The 21,307-nt window shown below is 39.7% G+C and overlaps 1 protein-coding gene across 8 annotated transcripts in view; it reads left to right on the top strand.

Annotated features, from left to right (window-relative positions):
• CCDC82 (coiled-coil domain containing 82) overlaps positions 1-21,307 on the top strand; it is a 104,670-nt gene that overhangs the window by 80,103 nt on the left and 3,260 nt on the right. For 6 of the 8 annotated variants that reach the window (XR_003856864.1, XR_003856861.1, XR_003856863.1 and 3 more), the window contains one exon: positions 4,967-5,105. The exons of the other annotated variants lie outside the window; for them this stretch is intronic. The gene's annotated coding sequence lies outside the window, so the exon portion shown is untranslated. The remainder of the gene's footprint in view (positions 1-4,966; positions 5,106-21,307) is intronic. 8 annotated transcript variants of the gene reach the window in all.

Genomic DNA, 21,307 nt, shown 5'->3' with positions numbered 1-21,307 from the left:
AGTTCCAACACTGCTCTCTACATTAATGGTGGGGGTGGAAGGGAAATAGAACCAAAAGGTTACTAAGAACCAAGAGTAACAGATAAGAATGAGAAAAAAAGAAAAAAAAACCTGCGAAACTTGCTGGGCAGACTGGATGGGCCGTTTTGTCTTCTTCTGCCGTCATTTCTATGTTTCTATATGTATCTGGACGACTGGCTTCTGGTAGCACCCAGTCCCTGCAATCTACAGAACAGTGGAAAAGGGGGTAAACAGTGGAGTGCCTCAGGGATCTGTCCTTGGACCGGTGCTTTTCAATATATATATATAAATGATCTGGAAAGGAATACGACGAATGAGGTTATCAAATTTTTGGATGATACAAAATTGAGAGTAGTTAAATCACATGCGGATTGTGATACATTACAGGAGGACCTTGCAAGACTGGAAGATTGGGCATCCAAATGGCAGATTAAATTTAATGTGGACAAGTGCAAGGTGTTGCATATAGGGAAAAATAACCATGGTTGTAGTTACTTGATGTTAGGTTCCATATTAGGAGCTACCACCCAGGAAAAAGATCTAGGCATCATAGTGGATAATACTTAAAATCGTCGGCTCAGTGTGCTGCAGCAATGAAAAAAGAAAACAGAATGTTAGGAATTATTAGGAAGGGAATGGTTAATAAAACGGAAAATGTCATAATGCCTCTATATCGCTCCATGGTGAGACCGCACCTTGAATACTGTGTACAATTCTGGTCGCTGCATCTAAAAAAAATATAGTTGCGATGGAGAAGGTACAGAGAAGGGCAACCAAAATAATAAATATGGAACAGCTCCCCTATGAGGAAAGGCTGAAGAGGTTAGGGCTGTTCAACTTGGAGAAGAGATAGCTGAGGGGGGGATATGATAGAGGTCTTTAAGATCATGAGAGGTCTTGAACGAGTAGATGTGACTCAGCTATTTACACTTTCGAATAATGGAAGGACTAGGGGGCATTCCATGAAGTTAGCAAGTAGCACATTTAAAACTAATCGGAGAAAATTCTTTTTCACTCAACACACAATAAAGCTCTGGAATTTGTTGCCAGAGGATGTGGTTAGTGCAGTTAGTGTAGCTGGGTTCAAAAAAGGTTTGGATAAGTTCTTGGAGGAGAAGTCCATTAACGGCTATTAATCAAGTTTACTTAGGGAATAGCCACTGCTATTAATTGCATCAGTAGCATGGGATCTTCTTAGTGTTTGGGTAATTGCCAGGTTCTTGTGGCCTGGTTTGGCCTCTGTTGGAAACAGGGATGCTGGGCTTGGTCTGACCCAGCATGGCAATTTCTTATGTTCTTATGTAATCTCCTTACGACTATTCAATGTTTGGACTCATTGGGTCTACTAGTCAATGACGAAAAGTCAAATCTGCATACCACACAAGTATTGCAATTCATAGGGGCCACTATCGATACTTTACACGACAAAGCTTTCCTTCCCCAGCCAAGAGTTATGGCTCTGAAGACTCTAGCTCAAACCGAGTCACTCAACAGAGACTCCGGCCCGTCAAATTCTAACTATATTTATAACTTTATAACTTTTTTATATACCGAGGTTCAATTAACAAGATTAATTATCACTTCGGTTTACATTACAACCAGCAAAAAATAACAGAGACAAAGTCTTGTTTTACAATGAACAGGGTAGAAGTAACCTGGATTAAAACAATGAACAGGGTAGAAATAACCTGGATAAACATAAAATGGGTGAAGCAAGTATAGAGAATTGGGTCTGTATAACTTGGGCGGAAAGCAGGGACATTAAATAGGGGAGGACTATGAAGGCCTCAAGTTGGATAGAGTACTCATGATGCGGATAAGAACCAAGGCTGAAGTGAGTAGTTATGGGAAGGCTTGTTCGAATAACAAAGTCTTAAGTCTCTTCTTAAAGGTGATTGGACATCGTTCCAGCCTCAGTTCAGGAGGGAGCAGGTATACTCAGCCATATGGCGGCATCTGAGTCCCACACACTCGTCTGCAATGGGGCTTAAAGTCCCAATGGAAACAATTCTCCGACCGCCTCTGCACTCCAATTTCAGTGACGAACAGCATGAAACTGGATTTGGATTGGTGGCTGCAATCAACAGCCCTCACCATAGGAGCTCCTCTACGACCTGCGGTGCATAAGATCATACTCACCACAGATGCCTCTCCAAAGGGATGGGGAGCTCATCTAACCCGCCTTCAAACTCAAGGCCTCTGGAACGCCTGGGAGAAAAAACAACAAATAAACCTCTTAGAACTCCGAGCGATCCGGAATACTCTTCGAGCCTTCCGTCTGCAACTACAAGGAAAAACGGTAATGAACCACAGGGACAACCAAGTAGCAATGTACTATATAAACAAGGAAGGAGGGTCCGGTTCTTGGACACTCTGCAAAGAGGCGGTATCCATTTGGGAGTGGGAAACAACCAACTCCATTATACTTCTTCAAGCGACATACTTACCAGGCATAGACAACACCAAGGCGGACAATCTCAGCAGGATCTTCCATCCCCACGAATGGGAACTTCAGAACAGTGTAGCACTAAAGATCTTCCACACCTGGGGGTGGCCTTACATCGATCTGTTTGCCACAGAACACAATTGAAAAGTTCTGAATTTTTGTTCAATTTATCCCAGCCACGAGAGACTGACATAAGATGCATTCCTCATGGACTGGTCTCAACATCTCTTTTACGCGTTCCCTCCAATACCCTTGATTTCACGCACAGTGCAAGAAATGTAGCAGGGACAAAGCGAATCTAATCTTAATAGCTTCGGCATGGCCCAGACAGCCATGGTATGCATACTATCAGTAGACACTCCAATGCCACTGGGAAACAACCCTCGTCTACTCACACAAGACGGGGGTACGCTTCTATATCCACTCCTCTCTGAACCTCACGGCATGGAGGTTGAAAGGCTGCTATTTCAAAACCTAAACCTTTCGCCTCAATTAGAAGATATTCTACTTTTCTCTAGAAAACCTTCAATCAGACAAAACTACAGAAGAAAATGGTTCAACTGTGCCTCATGGTGCTCTGACTTGGACATTGACCCATTCAGCTGCCCAACGGAGACGATACTGTCTTATCTCCATACACTCTCTACCAAAAAGGTCTAGCTACTGCTTCCCTCGGGGTCCACCTCAGTGCCATAGTGGCCTTTCTTTCACTACACAACGATGCACCGATTTCTACCCATCCTCTCATCTCCAGATTTATGAAAGGGGTATTGCAGCTACACCCACCGGTATGCAAACCACCTGTGCCGTGGGACTTGAACCTTATTCTAGAACAACTAATGCTGCCTCCTTTTGAACCACTGGACACCTGTCACCCCAGGTACCTGGAATGGAAGGTCTTCTTTCTAGTAGCATTCACTTCAGCTAGAAGAATTAGCGACCTTCAAGCTCTAGTCCACTACTCCCCATACTTGGTTTTCTACCATGATAAGTTGGTTTTATGTCCACATCAACTTCCTTTCCAAAGGTAGTTTCGTCTTTCCACCGCAATCAATCCATAACTCTTCCAACCTTTCATCCTCACCCTCGCACGGATGCGGCTCAACGTAGATTGCAAGCGAGCGCTGGCATACTATAAGCAGCACACTGCCTCTTCTTCCATACCTTCTCAACTCTTCCTCTCCTTTAATCCGAACGCACCTGGCTTACCAGTCAGAAAAAGAACTTTGTCATCCTGGATCACAAATTGTATTCAATTTTGTTACCAACGATATTCGGAGCAGCTATCGTCTGCGCCTAAAGCTCATCAAGTGAGAGCAATGGCGTCCTCTAATGCCCACCTACATGATATGCCAATATTGGACATTTGCAAAGCTGCGACTTGGTCATCACTTCATACCTTCACCACTCATTACTGTTTGGACAAACTTGCTTCATCAGATGCATCCATGGGCAAACAGATTTTACAAGCGGGCACCTCCTAAATGTTTCTTTACATCACAAAGGACTGTCCACACTATATCTTGGCAACCTGAGCACAAGTAACAGAATGTTAATAAACATAGCTCAAGTTGCTAGCTGGGGACTCCCAGACAGCATGGCTAATTCAACTGCTTATTTACGTGAAAAGAGCAAGTTTGCTTACCGTAAACAGTGTTTTCCGTAGATAACAGATGAATTAGCCATGCTGACCCTCCCACCTCCCCGGACAGTCTTGCATTCTTTTTTTTTTTTTTGAATTCTTTATTTATCGTTTCACATAGTTACAACAAATAAATTATAAATAGAATGTCAGGACTGAGTTATACTAATAGCTTCAACAAAACAATTCCATATGGTAATACATTATCTCACCTTCCTTTCATGAATTTAAACATAAGGAAAATAGAAGTGATATTCTGGTATAATTGAACGATAACAAATTCAAGAAACAGTCTTGCATTCTATACTTGCTTTACCATGGGACTGAGGAGACTGCAGAGGGGAGGGGGAGGTGCCAAGCAGGCACACACTACAGCAAGACTTAGAACTTTACTTTGAGAGCTCCGCTACCTACAGGACGGGAGGACATCCAACAGCATGGCTAATTCATCTGCTATCTACGGAAAACACAGTTTACGGTAAGCAAACTTGCTCTTTTAAGGGTTGGATTTATCCCCTGAAGAAGACAGTATATGGTGATTGGGATTAGGTTATTTTAATGGGATGAATATTCCTGATAGTTTTTGTATTGGTGCTATTGTTATGTAAACTATTCATAAATAAAAATTTGTTTTTATGTACAATTGTGGTATCTTTTATAACATTGATGCCAGATTGTTACCTTCAATAATACATTACCGTCATAGATTCCTTATATTTGAAGGGTTACTGTGACTTGCTTTACTTGCTAAATTTGCTTTATTGTAGATATTATATATATATTTTTTTTAGATTAATTTCTATATTACAGAATTTGTGTTCTGCTAATAAAGGTTTACTTTCAATACCGTTCCCTAGATTGGCTCATTTATACAGTGTGAGAGAGAGAGCCCTATCTTTGGCCGGACCCAAATTATGGAACTCCTTACCATCTGAATTAAGACGAGTGTAATTTTCAGACATTCAAGAAGAAGAAGCTAAAAACTTGGTTATTTCGGTAGGCATTTGATGAGCACCCATGAAATCTGTTATCCCTTAGGCCACTTTTCTGTTTTATTCTAATTTGATGCTCTTTTTATTGTCTTTTTAATTTGATTAATTTTATTGTTTCATTTATCTGATCACGTTTTGTATTTTTAATTGATATATTTTCATGAATTTTGTAATTTATGTACTTAAATTATGTGAACCGGTATGATGTCCCACGAATATTGGTATATAAAAAATAAAAATAAATAAAATTATCTGTAAAGAAAGAAGAAACCCAATGCATACAGAAATTCCATAATACAATCAGTATCCAAAGGAAAAAACTCATTGTGCTGGGTGACTCTGTCATCAGAAGCACTAATCTGGGAACTCTCAGCGAGGGAAACACTACAGTTAAAAGCCTCCCAGGATCATCGGCCAGCAGAAATGCTATTCAAATAGTCAATGTGATCAAAGAAGAAAGCAAAGGCTTTAAAGTTGATATTATCATCCATCTGGGAGCCAATGATCTTGCTAGAAATAGCATCCAAGCGGTACAGAGAGATTTCCAGTCTCTAGCAAAGCAGATTAGTCACATGGTGACAACCATTGCCTTTTCAGAAGTGTTACCGTTTCATTGAAAGGGGAAGGAGAGGCTAATCTATATTAATAACTTCAATGTATGGCTCAAATCCTGGTGTAAGGAACAAAGTTTTGGATTTATTGGGGGCTGGGGCCGTGTATGGAACAAAAGCTCTTTGTCAAAGATGGCTTACATCTGTCTGTGGCAGGAAAGAGGATCCTAAAAGATAAATTCAAATCCTTTGTCATAAGGCATTTAAACTAGATGCTGGGGGTGGCAGTAAGAAATTAGAATGTCACCCCACAAATACAAAGGAAAAGGGTGAAGTGGATAACAAAACTCAACTAAATAAGTCACAAAAGGAGTCCAGGAAAAGCAGTAACCTGAACGAGAAAATCTGGAAAGCTATGAGCACAAATGCTTGTAGTATGGGCAATAAAATCCCAGATCTGCAAGCCCTAATGGTGGAGGCAGACTTGGACGTTGTTGCGTTCATAGAATCTCATGATTGGGATATGGCAGTACCGGGCTATAACTTGTTAAGGAAGGACAGAGAGGATAGGAAAGGGGGAGGAGTGGCTCTTTATGTCAGAAACAATATCCAAGCATCTTAGCTGCAAGGAAGATGGGGCAAAGAAAAAGCACTATGGGCCAACCTAAAAAAAGATGGAGCATCCATTTTTATTGGAGTGGTTTACAGGCCTCCAAATCAAAAGGAAGAGTGTGACAGAGATCTGGTTGAAGACACCCAAAAGATGGGAAAGAAGGGAGAAGTGATTGTTTGAGGCTTTAATCTGCTGGATGTAGACTGGAGAATACCTTCTGCAGAATCTAACAGTAGTAGAGAGATAGTGGATGCCCTGCAAGAGGCTCTGTTCACACAAATGGTAATGGAACCCACGAGGGAGGGAGCTATGCTCTATTTAGTGCTCACTAATGGAGATAATGTCTCTAATGTCCAGGTGGGTACCCACCTCAGCACCAGTTATCATCAAACGGTATGGTTTCATATCACAAATAGGATACGGAGAAGAAGCACGAAGACCCGAGTTTTGCAGTTCAAAAATATGGACTTTGATGAAATGGGGAAGTACCTGGAGGAAGAACTAGAAGGCTGGGAGAACAAGAGATATGGAACAACAATGGACCAAACTAAAAGGAGCAATTACCAAGGCAACTAATCTATATGTTAGAAAAGAAAAGCTAGAAAAGAAAAGCAAAAGAAAAATGAAACCTATCTGGTTCTCAAAGGAGGTGGCTGACAAAATAAAAGCTAAAAGAACAGCGTTCAAGAAATATAAAGGATCCCAAAGGGAGGAGCACAAAGAAGAGTATCTGGTGGAACTGAGGGAGATGAAGAAAGTAATCAAGGCGGAAGAAAGGATTGCCAAAGAAGTAAAGCGAGGTGAAAAAACATTTTTTCAGATACATCAGAGAAAGGAGAAAAGTTCAAAGTGGCATAGTGAAATTGAAAGGTGAAAAGGATCAATGTGTGGAAAGAGACGAAGAAATGGCAGAAATATTTAAATGAATACTTCAGTTCAGTGTTTACTAAAGAGGACCCTGGAGAAGGACCGTCGCTATTTAACAAGAAACTGGAGGGGAATGGAGTAGATGTAACTCCATTTACAGTAGAGAATGTATGGGAAGAGCTGGGGAAACTGAAAGTGGGCAAAGCCATGGGGCCTGATGAGATTCATCCCAGGATACTGAGGGAGCTCAGAGATGTGCTGGCAGGTCCGCTGTGTGACCTGTTCAATAGATCCCTAGAAACAGGAGTGGTGCCAAGTGATTGGAGAAGAACAGTGATCCCGCTTCACAAGAGTGGGAGCAGAGAGGAGGCTGGAAACTACAGGCCGGTTAGCCTTACCTCGGTGGTGGGAAATGTAATGGAGTCGCTGCTGAAAGAAAGAATAGTGAACTATCTATAGTCGGAAGAATTGCTGGACCAGAGGCAGCATGGATTCACCAGGGGAAGGTCCTGTCAGACAAATCTGACTTTTTTGACTGGGTGACTAGGGAATTGGATCGAGGAAGAGCGCTCAATGTCATGTACTTGGATTTCAGCAAAGCTTTTGATACAGTACCGCACAGGAGGCTTGTGAATAAAATGAGACGCTTAGGAGTGAGTGCCTGGATTGCAAACTGTCTTCTATCCATCAACCAACGCTTGATGGTAAATGGAACTTACTCTGAAGAGAAAGTGGTGTTAAGCAGAGTGCCGCAAGGATCGGTGATGGAACCGGTCCTGTTCAATATCTTTGTGAGCGACATTGCGGATGGGATAGAAGGTAAGGTTTGTCTTTTTGCGGATGACACTAAGATCTGCAGCAGAGTGGACATGCCGGAAGGCGTGGAGAGAATGAGACGGGATTTAAGGAAGCTGGAAGAGTGGTCAAAGATATGGCAGCTGGGATTCAATGCCGAGAAGTGCAGAGTCATGCATATGGGGTGTGGAAATCCAAAAGAACTGTATTTGATGGGGGGTGAAGGGCTGATGTGCACGGAGCAGGAGACCGACCTTGGGGTGATAGTGTCTAATGATCTGAAGTTGGCGAAACAATGTTACACGGTGATAGCTAAAGCCAGAAGAATGCTGGGCTGCATAGAGAGAGTAATATCGAGTAAGAAAAGGGAAGTGATTATTCCCTTGTACAGGACCTTGGTGAGGCCTCACCTGGAGTAATGTGCTCAGTTCTGGAGACCGTATCTCTGAAGGGACAGAGACAGGATGGAGGCGGTCCAGAGAAAGGTGACCAAAAAGGTGGATGGCCTTCATCGAATGACTTATGAGAAGAGATTGAAGAATCTAAATATGTACACCCTGGAGGAAAGGAGTAGCAGGGGTGATGTGATATTTTATTTTATTTATTTATTTAACATTTCTTTTATACCGATATCCGTTCGCACATCGTATCGGTTCACAGTGAACAAAAAACCATTGGGCAGTGCCCGTACATATAACATATAACAGATAACATAATATAATATGATGAACTAGGCAACATATAAATAAATTTTTGGGAGGAGCCCTTACATATAACAAGCATCAATGGGTAGATGCTATGGAATATAACTATAACTATATACATGAAAGTGCAAAGTACAAAATCATCAGACATAAAGGCGTTCATACCAAGATATCAGTATAACATTCATAGGGGGGTTTTATGTAATAGGGGGTGAGATGGAGTAGGCTTGCTGAAAGAGCCATGTTTTAAGTTTCTTTTTGAACGTGGGGGTATAGGTCTCTATGCGGATATCATGGGGCAGTGAGTTCCATATGGTGGGGCCGGCAAGAGAAAAGGCTCTGTTAATAGTGGAGGAGAGTTTAAAAGATTTAATAGATTGGGCACAGAGTGTTCCTTGGAGAGCTGGGCGTGTAGGTCTCTTGGAGGTACGAGGTAAGAGGGGGGGGTTAAGCCAGTTGAGGTTGGAATTTACTAGACTCTTATGTATGATCGAGAGTGTTTTATAAAGAATTTGTGACTGTATAGGGAGCCAGTGTAGTTCAATAAGTGTGGGGGTGATGTGATATCTTTTCTTTGTGTTTGACAATATCCGAGCGGCGGCATTTTGTAGGAGTTGAAGTGGCTTAGTGTGTGTTGCAGGAATGCCAAGTAAGAGAGCATTACAATAGTCAATCTTCGATAAAATAATAGCTTGGAAGACTGTACGGAAATCATTGAAGTGTAGTAGGGGTCTGAGTTTCTTTATTGTTTGGAGTTTAAAATAGCAGTCTTTTATGATGGATTTGATGAATGGTTTAAATGAGAGGTGATTATCAATAATAACTCCTAAGTTGCGAGTGTGCGATGGGAAGTTGGTAGTTGAGTAAGCAGGAGGGATGTCTGGGATCGGTTGCCTATTAGATATGATTAATAGCTCAGTCTTGTTGGAATTAAGAGCTAGGTGCATGTCCTTTTGGAGTTGGTTGATAGAGGAAAGACAGGATTCCCAGCTGTGTAAAGCAGTTTGGATGGTGTCAGAGAAAGGGAAGATGATTTGCACATCGTCAGCATAAATAAAATGCTTGATGTGCAGGTTAGTGAGAAGCGTGGTAAGGGGAAGCATGTATATATTAAATAGCGTGGATGAGAGTGAGGAACCTTGGGGTACACCTTGGGGAAGACTGATGGGATCAGATTCATTGTTGTCCATTGTGACAGTGAAAGTGCGATTTTGGAGATAAGATTGCATCCAGTCAATGGCCTTGCCAGTGATCCCAATATTTCTGAGTATGTTGAGTAGGACATCGTGATTGACTGTGTCAAACGCAGCCGAGATGTCAAGTAATGCAATAAGGTAGGAGGATCCGGAGTCGGTTCCTTTGATAAGGGTATCGTGCAGGGAGAGGAGCAATGTTTCAGTACTTAAATGCTTCCTGAAACCATATTGGGTAGGAGGGAGGATGTTGTTCTGTTCAAGGTGATCGGACAGGCGTGAGTTCACCAGCTTCTCAAGAACTTTAGCTAGGAGGGGTAGGTTGGACACCGGTCTGTAATTAGAAAGGGTGGTGGGGTCAAGGTTGGATTTTTTGAGTAGCGGTTTAACTATAGCTTGTTTCAGAAAATTCGGGACAAAGCCATGCTCTAGGGAACAGTTGAGAATATTTGAAATGGGTTTGGCAACTACCTTGTGTATAGATAGTAGGAATTTAGAGGGAATAGTTTCAGAGGGATGTGTTGATGGTTTCATTTTCTTAAGTATGTTCTCTACTTCTAGGGAAGATGAGGACTCAAACGAGGAAAGGGAGACTGGAGAGTTGATATTGGGAAGACAGATGTTGAGGTTGTTGTGCGAGAACTGTGCCGTGATGGATGATACCTTGTTTTTAAAAAATTGAGCTAATTCGTTGCAACGATTTGTCGAGGAGTTAGCTAGTTGTTGCGTGTGTATGGGAGAAGTCAGGTCAGCGACCATAGTGAAAAGAGCCTTGGGGTTGTATTGCAGACCATTTATTTTTTTTGGCGTAGTATTCCCGTTTAGAATATAGGATGGAATTTCTATATTCATGCATGCGTTGATAGTAGAGAGTTTTGGTTGCGGGGGATTGGTGTTTGCGCCATGACCTTTCCGAAGCTCTGAGTTGGATTTTGAGATTTCTGAGGAAAGGCGTGTACCATGGTTTCCTATTTTTTCGGTTGGGGTTGATAGTTTTTGTTATTAGGGGGCAATATTCATTGGCAATGCTGAGTGTAAGGTTAACCCAGGAGGAGAATGCATTATCTAGGGATGATAGGTCAATTTGTTTGTCTATGTCCGAGCATGCTAGCGTGATGGTCTCTACATCACAGGATTTGCGAAATTTGAAAGATATGGGCTGACGGGGCGTGGACAAGGAGCTTTGGGGAAGTGATAGTTTGGTCTGATCAAGGAGTGATCAGACCATGGTACTGCCGTACATAAAGGAGGACTGTTCACGCTGATGGGGGAGTTGATAAAAATCAGGTCAAGGGTGTGGCCAGCTTTGTGTGTGGGGGAGTTTACTATCTGTTGGAAGCCCATAGCTTCAAGTGAAGACAGGAAAGCTTCACAGGCAGGTGATTGTGGTGTTGTATCTACGTGTAAATTAAAATCTCCTAGGAGGATAGTAGGTAGGTCAGGTGATAGTGAGTTTGCAAAGAATTCAATAAGTGGTGATGAATCTTTCTCTAGTAGACCAGGGGGGGTATAGATAAGACACAGTTGGAATGCTTTTGATTTGAAGAAGCCAATTTCTTATTGATGAGGGATGTCACATTTATGGGACAAGAGTTGGAGGTCTTTTTTTACAGCTAGGAGTAAGCCGCCTCCTCTCTTCTTCTTCCTCGGGATTGAGAAAATATCATAGATATATACAGAATTTCAGATACTTGAAAGGTTTTAATGATCCAAAGTCGTTGGGAAAACAATCAGCAGAACCAGGAGTCACGATTTAAAACTCCAGGGAGGAAGACTCAGAACCAATGTCAGGAAGTATTTCTTCACGGAGAGGGTGGTGGATGCCTGGGACGCCCTTCCGAAGGAAGTGGTGAAGACCAAAACTGTGAGGGATTTCAAAGGAGCATGGGATAAACACTGTGGATCAATAAAGTCTAGAGGATGTGAATGAAGAGAAGAGGCGTGGGAGTGGCTTGCGGGAATGAAAGCTACTACCTGGTGATTAATACCCTTATTCAATAAGCATACACACGGTTAATGCGACTCCAACATTGCTCTATGCTTCAATAGCAAGAGGAAATGTGGAAAAAAAGGATTTGCATTCACAAAAAAGCAGGGGAGTAGCTTGCTTGTTACAGAGGTTACTACCCCAAACCAAATAAGCCCGATACTTCACTTTTAATGCATATCCAGCATAGCTCTCTGCTTCAACGGCAGGGGGAAATGAAGATAAGAGGATTTATATTTAGACAACAACCAACAAGGATTGAATTGCACAGGCTGGGTAAACAAATAAGTGTGGGAGTAGCTTGCTTAATGCGGCAGTTACTACCCCTAACCAATTAAGCTTGATACTTCACTTAGATGCAACTCCAGCACTGCTCTCTACAACAATGATGGGGGTGGAAGGAACTAGAACCAAAAAGTTACTAATAAGTATGAAAGCTTGCTGGGCAGACTGGATGGGCTGTTTGGTCGTCTTCTGCCGTCATTTCTATGTTTCTATAATTAAGAAAATTGCCATGCTATGTTTCTATAATTAAGAAATTGCCATGCTGGGTCAGACCAAGGGTCCATCAAGCCCAGCATCCTGTTTCCAACAGAGGCCAAAACCAGGCCACAAGAACCTGGCAATTACCCAAACACTAAGAAGATCCCATGTTTAGTTATTTGGAACAAAGAGAATCTACTGTTTTATATCTGTTCTTTTTATTTGAATTGCAGATGAACAATCCTGTAGTAGGTGATTGGGATGGATATTGCAAATTGAGGAAAAAGATGATACTCATGGAATTTCATACCGCATCATTGGCAGAGTATTACCGCATTAAAAGATTCCCTCATGGATTAAGAGTATTAAAAGAACCATTGCTATTTTTGGATCAGGAGGAATTTATTAATAAATGGAATTCGGTATTGAATAAATGCTCATATGACCTTATGATTTTGATAGTGGAGACTATTAAATCATCATTGGTTTCATTAAATGAGGAGCTTATGGCTCAGTTGGCGATACTGAAAGAGGATCTCAACGGCAAATTAGAGCAGTTCAAAGGAGAAATAGAAACCTTTTGTTCTGAAATTAAGAGCATTAAAATGAAAACTTTTTTTTTTTTTTTTAAAGATCAGACAGATTACACAAGGATGTGTTTAACAATGGATGGTAAAAAAACCAGAAATTCTGATAGATCGCATTTTTCCTCTTCTGGTGAACCATCAGAGGAGGAAGAGGATCATAGTAAAGGTGAAGGAAAAAAGGTGGTGTCATTTGTTCAGTCAGTGGTTGATCCCTCATTTCAATAATATTGATGATATTTCCAATAGAGAAGCTCCTCATTTTTTACGTTCACAGAATCAAGGGAGCAGGGAGACATGGCAACAAGGCTTTCGGGGGCCATCTCACCCAAGGCGATATCGGGACAATTGACAGTAGTTACATTGAAGACTGAAGTAAATTTCTTAACTTCAAGACAGTTAACAGAGGACGATTACAGTTTGTAGATCATGGTTTGTCACTTATTCCTAGTACAGGATACAATTCCTTCAAACTCGCATTGAATTGTATACATTTTTCTGTTGGTTGAAATTAGAGAAACTTTTCAACACACAATTTTGTACGGTTAATAAATCATGTTTTCACAGACAGTCTGTGGGTGCCACCTGACCCACAAGATCCATTCATACAGTCTTTGAAAAGATGGTTTTACGTGATTTGTCTGTTCTGGAACAGTCAAGATGCTTGTGTCAGTATAATCTTACTTGTGCCTATTGGTCAGCTGTGCAAGATTTGAAGAAGGATATATCATTAGTAATAAAATCTGCAGATAAGGGAGGTAGTATAGTGATTCAGGATAAAGCCCAATATACAGCTCAAGTGTACCGTCAATCCGGAGACAATAATTTTTACCATCTGTTGTTTCATATGGTTTGAAGAATATCTTATGGGAACTGATTCAAAAGGCCATATGTAATAAACTGTATGAAGCATTTCCAGTAACCCCCATACTATATTTAGTACCTAAAATACATAAATCTAGTACTTCTGCCCCGGGTCGCTCTATTGTGTTGAACCTTGGGTCTTTGAGCCGAATTCAAAGTATATCGATACTTTCTTATAGCCGGCTATGTCGAAAATTGGTTCATACATTAAAGATACTGCTGATTGAGTAAGTCAATTATCTAAAATCAAACGGGTCCATCCCGATTGGTGGTTAGTCACTAGAGATATAGCTGCATTATGCACTAATATTCCACACGATGATGCGGAGATTATTATTAGAGATACTTTGGAACAATCCGATATGTCGATACAAAAAAGAGAATTTTGGGGACAGCTGGCAAGTTTTTTGCTCAAAGTTTTTTTTCCTATTTGAAGACAAATTACATCATCAGATTAAAGGCATACCAATGGTGTCTTTAGTGGCCCCATCGGTTGCCTGTTTATATGTAGAATGTTTTGAACATCAATATGTTTGAGTCTGAATTTTGGAAATATATAATTATTTGGAAAAGGAATATTGATGATGTGCTATGTATTTGGGCAGGTTCATTGGATTTGTAACAGCAATTTGCACAATGGATTAATATTTTAGATCTGAATCTTCGATTTAGTTTCCAATATCATCAGCAACATATTTCATTTTTAGACTTACGAGTCTATAAAAGGGGTGCTTACATGCATCAATATTTAGAAAATCAACAGATAGAAATACATTATTACGTTATAAAAGTTATCCTCTTAGTCTCAAAAATAATATACTTGGTCAATTTCTGAGACTATGACAGATTTATTCTACAGTTGAGGAATTTAAAAACAGGGTAGGGAATATTATATGCAGGTTCCAGGATTGGGGTTATATGAGGTCTTGTATCAAAAAGGTATATAAAAGAGCACTTTACAGAAACTGCAATAATTTGATATCATCTGGTAAGTCACAAGTCTTAAGATTTATTTGTGCAATTCCCTATTTTCCATATACAAGTCAGATTAAAGGAATTGTATGTTATCATTGGTCTATTTTGAGCAATGACTCTATGAAGAACTGCCAGTATTTGCTACAAAAAAGAATCTGTCATTGCGAGATTTAACTGCCTCCTGCCTTCCATTGTCAGATGTTAATGTGACATTGACAACTGAATAGGTTCGATGTGGTTCCTGTTTAGTTTTTTCTCTATTATATTTGAAATCACACAGTTTTTTGTACAAGCACAGCAATGTGTATATAGGCTTCTGGGAAAGTATGACTGTCAATCACAAGTTGTTTATGCAGTGTTGTCATTGTAATCGTATATACATTGGACAAACAAAAAGGTTAGAGCAAGAATTTTGGAACACATGAGCTCTATTCGTACAGGGAAAGAGGGAGCACTGTTAGTAAGTCACTGGAAGTTAAAACAAAACACAGTAGAAGATTTGAAATTCTTCGTTATCGCTTAAGTGAAGTTACAGAGAGGAGGCAATATCTCTAAGATTTTAACATGTAAGGAACAAAGATTTATCTTTGAATGGCAAACATCAGAACCAGTTGGTTTAAATCAAGATATTGAGTGGAGCGTTTTCCTGTAAGAAAAATCATGTGTAAGTTTGTGTGAATAATTTTGTAATATCAGAATGTTTATGGCTATGCTGTTTGAAACACTCATAATCACACGTAGGGTTTGACATTTCTTGAATGGAGGGAGTAACTAGATTTGATTGACAAAAGATAACAGCCAATGGTTTACTATTGATGTGACATAGGAGAGAGGAATCCTAGTTTGATAACCTATATTTAACAGCTAGGTCACATGAGCGGCGTTTTTAGCAGTCAGTGGTACAGCGAATATATTGAAAGTAAGGATACAAGTAAGTGTTACATTGTGGAGTTGAATAATTGAAAAATTTACAGTAAGATGTTTTATGTTGAATATGTTTTGTTGTTGAGTGTCGCTGGCAGATTACAATGGAGGAGTTTTTGCTGCAGCACGATAAGTGCATATAGTGGTGAATCCTGAGGAAGTTAGTAATGTGAACACGGTGTGTACACGTGGTCCCATTGGAAACTATCATAATGAGGAAGATTGTGTTGGAAATTTGAAGAATAAGTAAGTAGTTACGTTTTTCTGCCACAGACGGTTTTTTTTTATTGGGTGCTATTTATTTATTTTTTATTTATTTATTTAACATTTTTTGTATACCGTCACTCAGAGTCCATCGAAACGGTTCACAACAGGTTAAAATACAGTTATCCTAATACCTAAAATACATTGTAAACTTCTAAAATATCCGTAACAAGAAAATAAAATATTTCCTAACTAAAACTATAACATACCTAAAATCAAACATCAATTCATGTCCTAAAACCCTTCAGATTGTACATCAAAGACCCTTTCATAATTAAAATTAGTTAAAACACATGTTATTACAATCTAAAAATAACTTTTCAAATAAAAATCTAAAAGTGACTACAAATCTAGTAACACAAAAATCTTTGAGCGTCTGTGCTTAAAATTAAGATTTGGCTCTAACCTCAAGGCTACTGGAAGCAAATTCCCTGACAATGTTCTATCCCTCGCCTGGTTAAGATGAGCCAACTGGACATTTGGTAAAGTTAGGAGACCCTTATTTGCTGAACGCAAATTTCTCTGCGGGACATGTAATTTTCTTGCTGCGTTTAACCAATCTACCTGGTCAGCGAAAATCAACTTATGCAGAATACACATAGCCTTAAATTTGATTCGGTAATCGATTGGCAGCCAGTGTAACTTAATCAGGATTGGCGTGATATGTTCATTATTTCTAGTCCCTGTTAATATTCTGGCTGCCTCATTCTGTAGGACCTGTAAAGGTCGAATTGTAGATGCTGGCAGTCCTAACAAAAGTGAGTTTCAGTAATCTAAGCTTCCAAAGACAAGTGCCTGCAAAACAGTGCGGAAATCATTTATATCTAATAATGGTTTTAGCTGTCTGAGCATTAACAATTTTGCATATCCCTCTCTCACCTTCGTTGAAATATGTCTCTTAAATGTGAATTCTGGATCAATTATAAATCCTAAATCCCTTATAGATTCTGAGAATTGTAAGATGATATTGTCGTGTAGATGTACCTGGTTTATTTCTCTTAGAGAGGTCTTTCTTTCCAATAAAATAATCTGTCTTTTCGATATTAAGAACAAGCCTCATCTGACTAAGCAACTGTTTAATAGCCTTCATATATACTGATAAGAGCTTACATGTGTCCTCTACTGAAGTTTCTATTGGCAGTAGAATTTGAATATGATCCGCGTATAAGAAATATTTCAGTCCAAGCCCTGACAGCAGTCGACAAATTGGCAACATATAAATGTTAGAGGGGATGACAATGTGGAGCCTTGTGGAACACCTGTGTCAAGGTTAATTTTGTTGGAGCATGTATTTTTTAGTTGAACTTGAAAAAAACGGTTCATTAATGATTCGAACAGTTTTAACACAGTTCCATCTATTCCTATTTCCGCTAATCTCATAATTAAAAATTTATGATTAACTATATCAAAGGCCGCAGCTAAATCCAATAAAATGAGCAAATACGCCTTCCCCATGATCCATCCCTCTTAAAACCGTGTCTGAAAGAGATAAAAGCAATGTTTCTGTGCTAAAATGACACCTAAAACCAAATTGTGATGGATATAAAATGTCATTAGAATCCAGATGACATGTTAATTGTTTTAAGACTATCTTTTCTACCATCTTTGCCAAAAAAGAAAGGTTCGAAACAGGACGATAATTCTTCAATATAGAAGGATCTAGGTTTTTCTTTTTAAGAATGGGATGCACAATTGCACCTTTCAGATTAGTTGGAAGATTTCCTTCTTTTAAACATGTATTAATACTTTTTGTGAGTACTGGCACTATCACCCCCGGGATTTATTTTAAATGTGCTATACTAATGGAATCTAAAGGATGGCTTGCTGGATTCAAAGCTTTCAGCAAGGATTCAGTTTCCTTTTCTGAAATATCGTCAAAGTTATTCCACTTGGGAAGATCTTTAATGTCAAGGGTTATTGTCTGTTGTGTATTATTAAAATTGGTGAGTAACTTTTCTATTTTCTCTTTAAAGAAACCTGCCATTTCATTACACCGATCTTCATTAAGACCTCCCCCTGTTTGCTTTGAATCAGTGGTTAGTTTGGCCACTAAATTAAATAATTCCTTATAGTTGTTGGAATATTTGTGAATCTTTTTTCCAAAATAATCATTTTTAGTTGTCTCAATTAGCTTTTTGTGTTGTGATAGGCATTAGCAAATTATTGTATATGTTTGTCGTTTTACACTTCCTCCAAATTTTTTCTTTTTTCCTAAGGGATTTTTTCTTTTCCCTGATTTGTTCAGTGTACCATGGATTGCCCTTCCTATTTCTGACAGAAGCCTTCATACGTACCGAGTTAGTTCTATTCGCTGTTTCCTCTGTGATATTTAACCATGAATCAACAGCCACTTGAGCTGATGATTGGTCAGTATTTACTAATTTTCCAGTCAGTTCCTTATTTATTGGCAGTTTATAATGAAAAAGATTTATCATTGAGTGAATTAAGAGTTCTATCCTGAGTGAAGAGCAATAGTGCTGGTGAGCATTTTTGTGTGTAAATGTGGTTTGAAATCATTGATGTATCTCTTTAATATTTTTTATAGCTGGTTTATGTTAGCTGATATATGGAGGTGAATAGAATGTTAAGAGTGGAAGTGTACATTCGAAAATTAAGTGGGTAGGGACATTTACTAATGTTTTGAAGTCACAGGGTATAGTTTAATAATTGGTTTGAAACAGTTTTTCCTTATAGTCATATAACATCTTTTGTTTTTTATTTACAGCCACTACATTAGCATATTTATGCAGTGGAACATTGGCAGCTAAGGAACATTCAGATCTGAATATATTTATGATTATCTAGCAAATAATAAGTTCAATTAATTGATGTGTATTGGGACAACATTTAGGGGTATCTTTTAGGATAAATATGTTTTTGACGGCATATGGTCGTCAAAACTGGGATTAGGTTATTTTTAATGGAATTAATGTTCCTGATAGTGTTTGTATTGGTGCTATTGTTATGTAACCTATTCATAAATAAAAATTCTATTGTTTTTATGTACAATTGTGGCATCTTTTATATTATTTTGTTTAATAACATTGATGCCAGATTTTGTTACCTTTGATAGTACATTACTGTTTTGCAAAGTGTAATCTTGCCTTACTAATTTACTAGAATTTTTTGAGAATGTAAATATGCAGACAAAAGTGAGCCGGTTATTTAGTATATTTGGATTATCAGAAGGCATTTGACAGAGACCCTCATGAGAGACTCCTGAAGAAACTGGTTGGTCATGGGATCGGAGGCAGTATCCTATTGTATATTGTAACAGGATAAAAGGACAGGAAACATAGGGTAGGACTAAATGGTCAGTTTTCTGAATGGAGTAAAGTTGTTAGTGGAGTGCCCCAGTGGTCTGTATTGGGACCTGTGCTATTTAGTATATTCATAAATGATCTAAAGAAAGGAACAAGCGAGATGACACAAAATTCTTTCAAGGAGTTAAAATGGCAGCGGATTGTGAAGAACTGCAGAAGGACCTTGTGAAACTAGGAGGCTGGGCTTGTAAATGGCAGATACAATTTCATGTGGACAAGTGCAAAGTAATACATGTAAGGAAAAATAATCTCAACTACATGATGCTCGGTTCTGTGATAGGAGTCACCACCTAGGAAAAGGACCTCTGAGGCCTTGCAAACAATAGCTTGAAAACTTTTGGCTCAGTGTGCATCAACGGTGAAAATGCGAATAGAATGTTAGGAATTATTTGGAAACGGCTAGAGAACAAAACTGAGAATATAACGCCTTTGGGCCAAAGCTTAGAATGGCCGCGCGCATAAAAATCAGCACTTATGGGTGTGGCCAGGCCCTGCACCCGCTGCGCGCATTTTCAAAAGGGTCTGGCCACGCAGGTAAGTGCCGATATGCATGTACAGGTGCCGGGCCCTGAAAAAGGGGCAGGCTGGGGGGGGGTGGAGGTCGGAGGCCAGCCAGCGTGCACAAACTACCTCTGCCTCAAGGTAGCAGTAAGTAGTAAAATTTAAAAAAATGTAAAAAAAAAAGTAAGTTGCTGGGAAGGGTTTTCGGGGTGGAGAGGAGAGGGGAACAGGGAAGGAGTTTAGGTAGAGGTGTAGGGAAGTTCCCTCCCAGTCCCCTCCTTAATTGGAGCGGACTGGGAGGGAACTGGGGGAGGCTCGATTTGCGTTGCTGCGTGTAATTAGCAAAAATTTGCCCCCCCCACCCCCACCCACAGCGCATACCGCCCACACAAGCACACACAGATTTTAAAATCTCCGTGCATACGTATGCCGCCAGATGATTTTATAACATGCGCGTGCATGTTATAAAATTGGCGCGTCCATGTGCGTGTGCGCTCCTTTTAAAATCCACTCCTTTGTATAGATCCATGGTGCAGATCTGGTTGCTTCATCTCAAAAAAGATGTAGCAGACATGGAAAAGATACAGAGAAGGATGACAAAAATGATAAAGAAGATGGACTACTCCCCTTATGGAGAAAGGCTAAACAGATTAGGGCTCTTTAGCTTGGAAATGAGACAGAGAATATGACTGAAATTTATAAAATCATGAGTGGGGTGGAACGAGTAAATAAAGAACTGTTTTATTTACCCTTTCAAACCCTAGGTCCAGGCGACCTCCATGAAACTAGTAACTGGCAGATTTAAAATAAATCATAGGAAATGTTTTTTTCACTCAATACCCAATCATGCTGTGGAATCTGTTGCCAGAGGATGTGGTCAAGGCAACAGAGGATTGTTCAAAAGAGGACTGGACAAGTTCCTGAAGGAAAAGTTCATAAACATTTATTAGCCCAGTAGACTTGGGAAAGCCATCATTTATCCCTGGGAATGTGAAAGATGAAATAGATCAACTAATGGGACTTGTGATCCAGACTGGACACTATTGGAGACGGAGTGTTGGGCTTGATGGACCTAGGTCTGACCCATCATGGCATTTCTCATGTTCTTAATTTTTGTAAACTGCTTTGAGCAATCCATAAGGAATACAAAGGAAAGAGATTATGAATAAATAGAGAAATTTCTCCTATCCTTAAAGAATTTCATTGTTTCACAGTCCCTTTCAGGCACCTGAAAAAAAATTGTCATATGCTTTTCTTCAGAATCTGTCATAGGAAAATTACTGTATACTACGTATCCTCTATTCCTTCCCTTACTCCCTCATCTAGTCATTCTTCTGTTTCTTTACTATTCCATCCTACTGTTGGTGGAAGTTTGCCTTTTTCTGCCTGTACTATCTGGAACAGCCTTCTCACTCACCCTTTGGCCAATTTATTCTTTCTCTGTCAACAAGGAGGGCTGAATTAGCCATGACACACAGGTGATGTCATCTGACGGCATCGCATGGACCCTTCTGTTTCTTGATTTTTTTTTTTTTCTTGAGACTGGGTTGCCTCACTGACTCACAATAGCCCCCAAAC

The sequence above is a fragment of the Rhinatrema bivittatum genome, chromosome 5 (genome assembly GCF_901001135.1).
Source record: "Rhinatrema bivittatum chromosome 5, aRhiBiv1.1, whole genome shotgun sequence".
NCBI classification, from domain to species: Eukaryota; Metazoa; Chordata; class Amphibia; order Gymnophiona; family Rhinatrematidae; genus Rhinatrema; species Rhinatrema bivittatum.
This window is presented reverse-complemented; position numbering and strand designations above follow the sequence as displayed.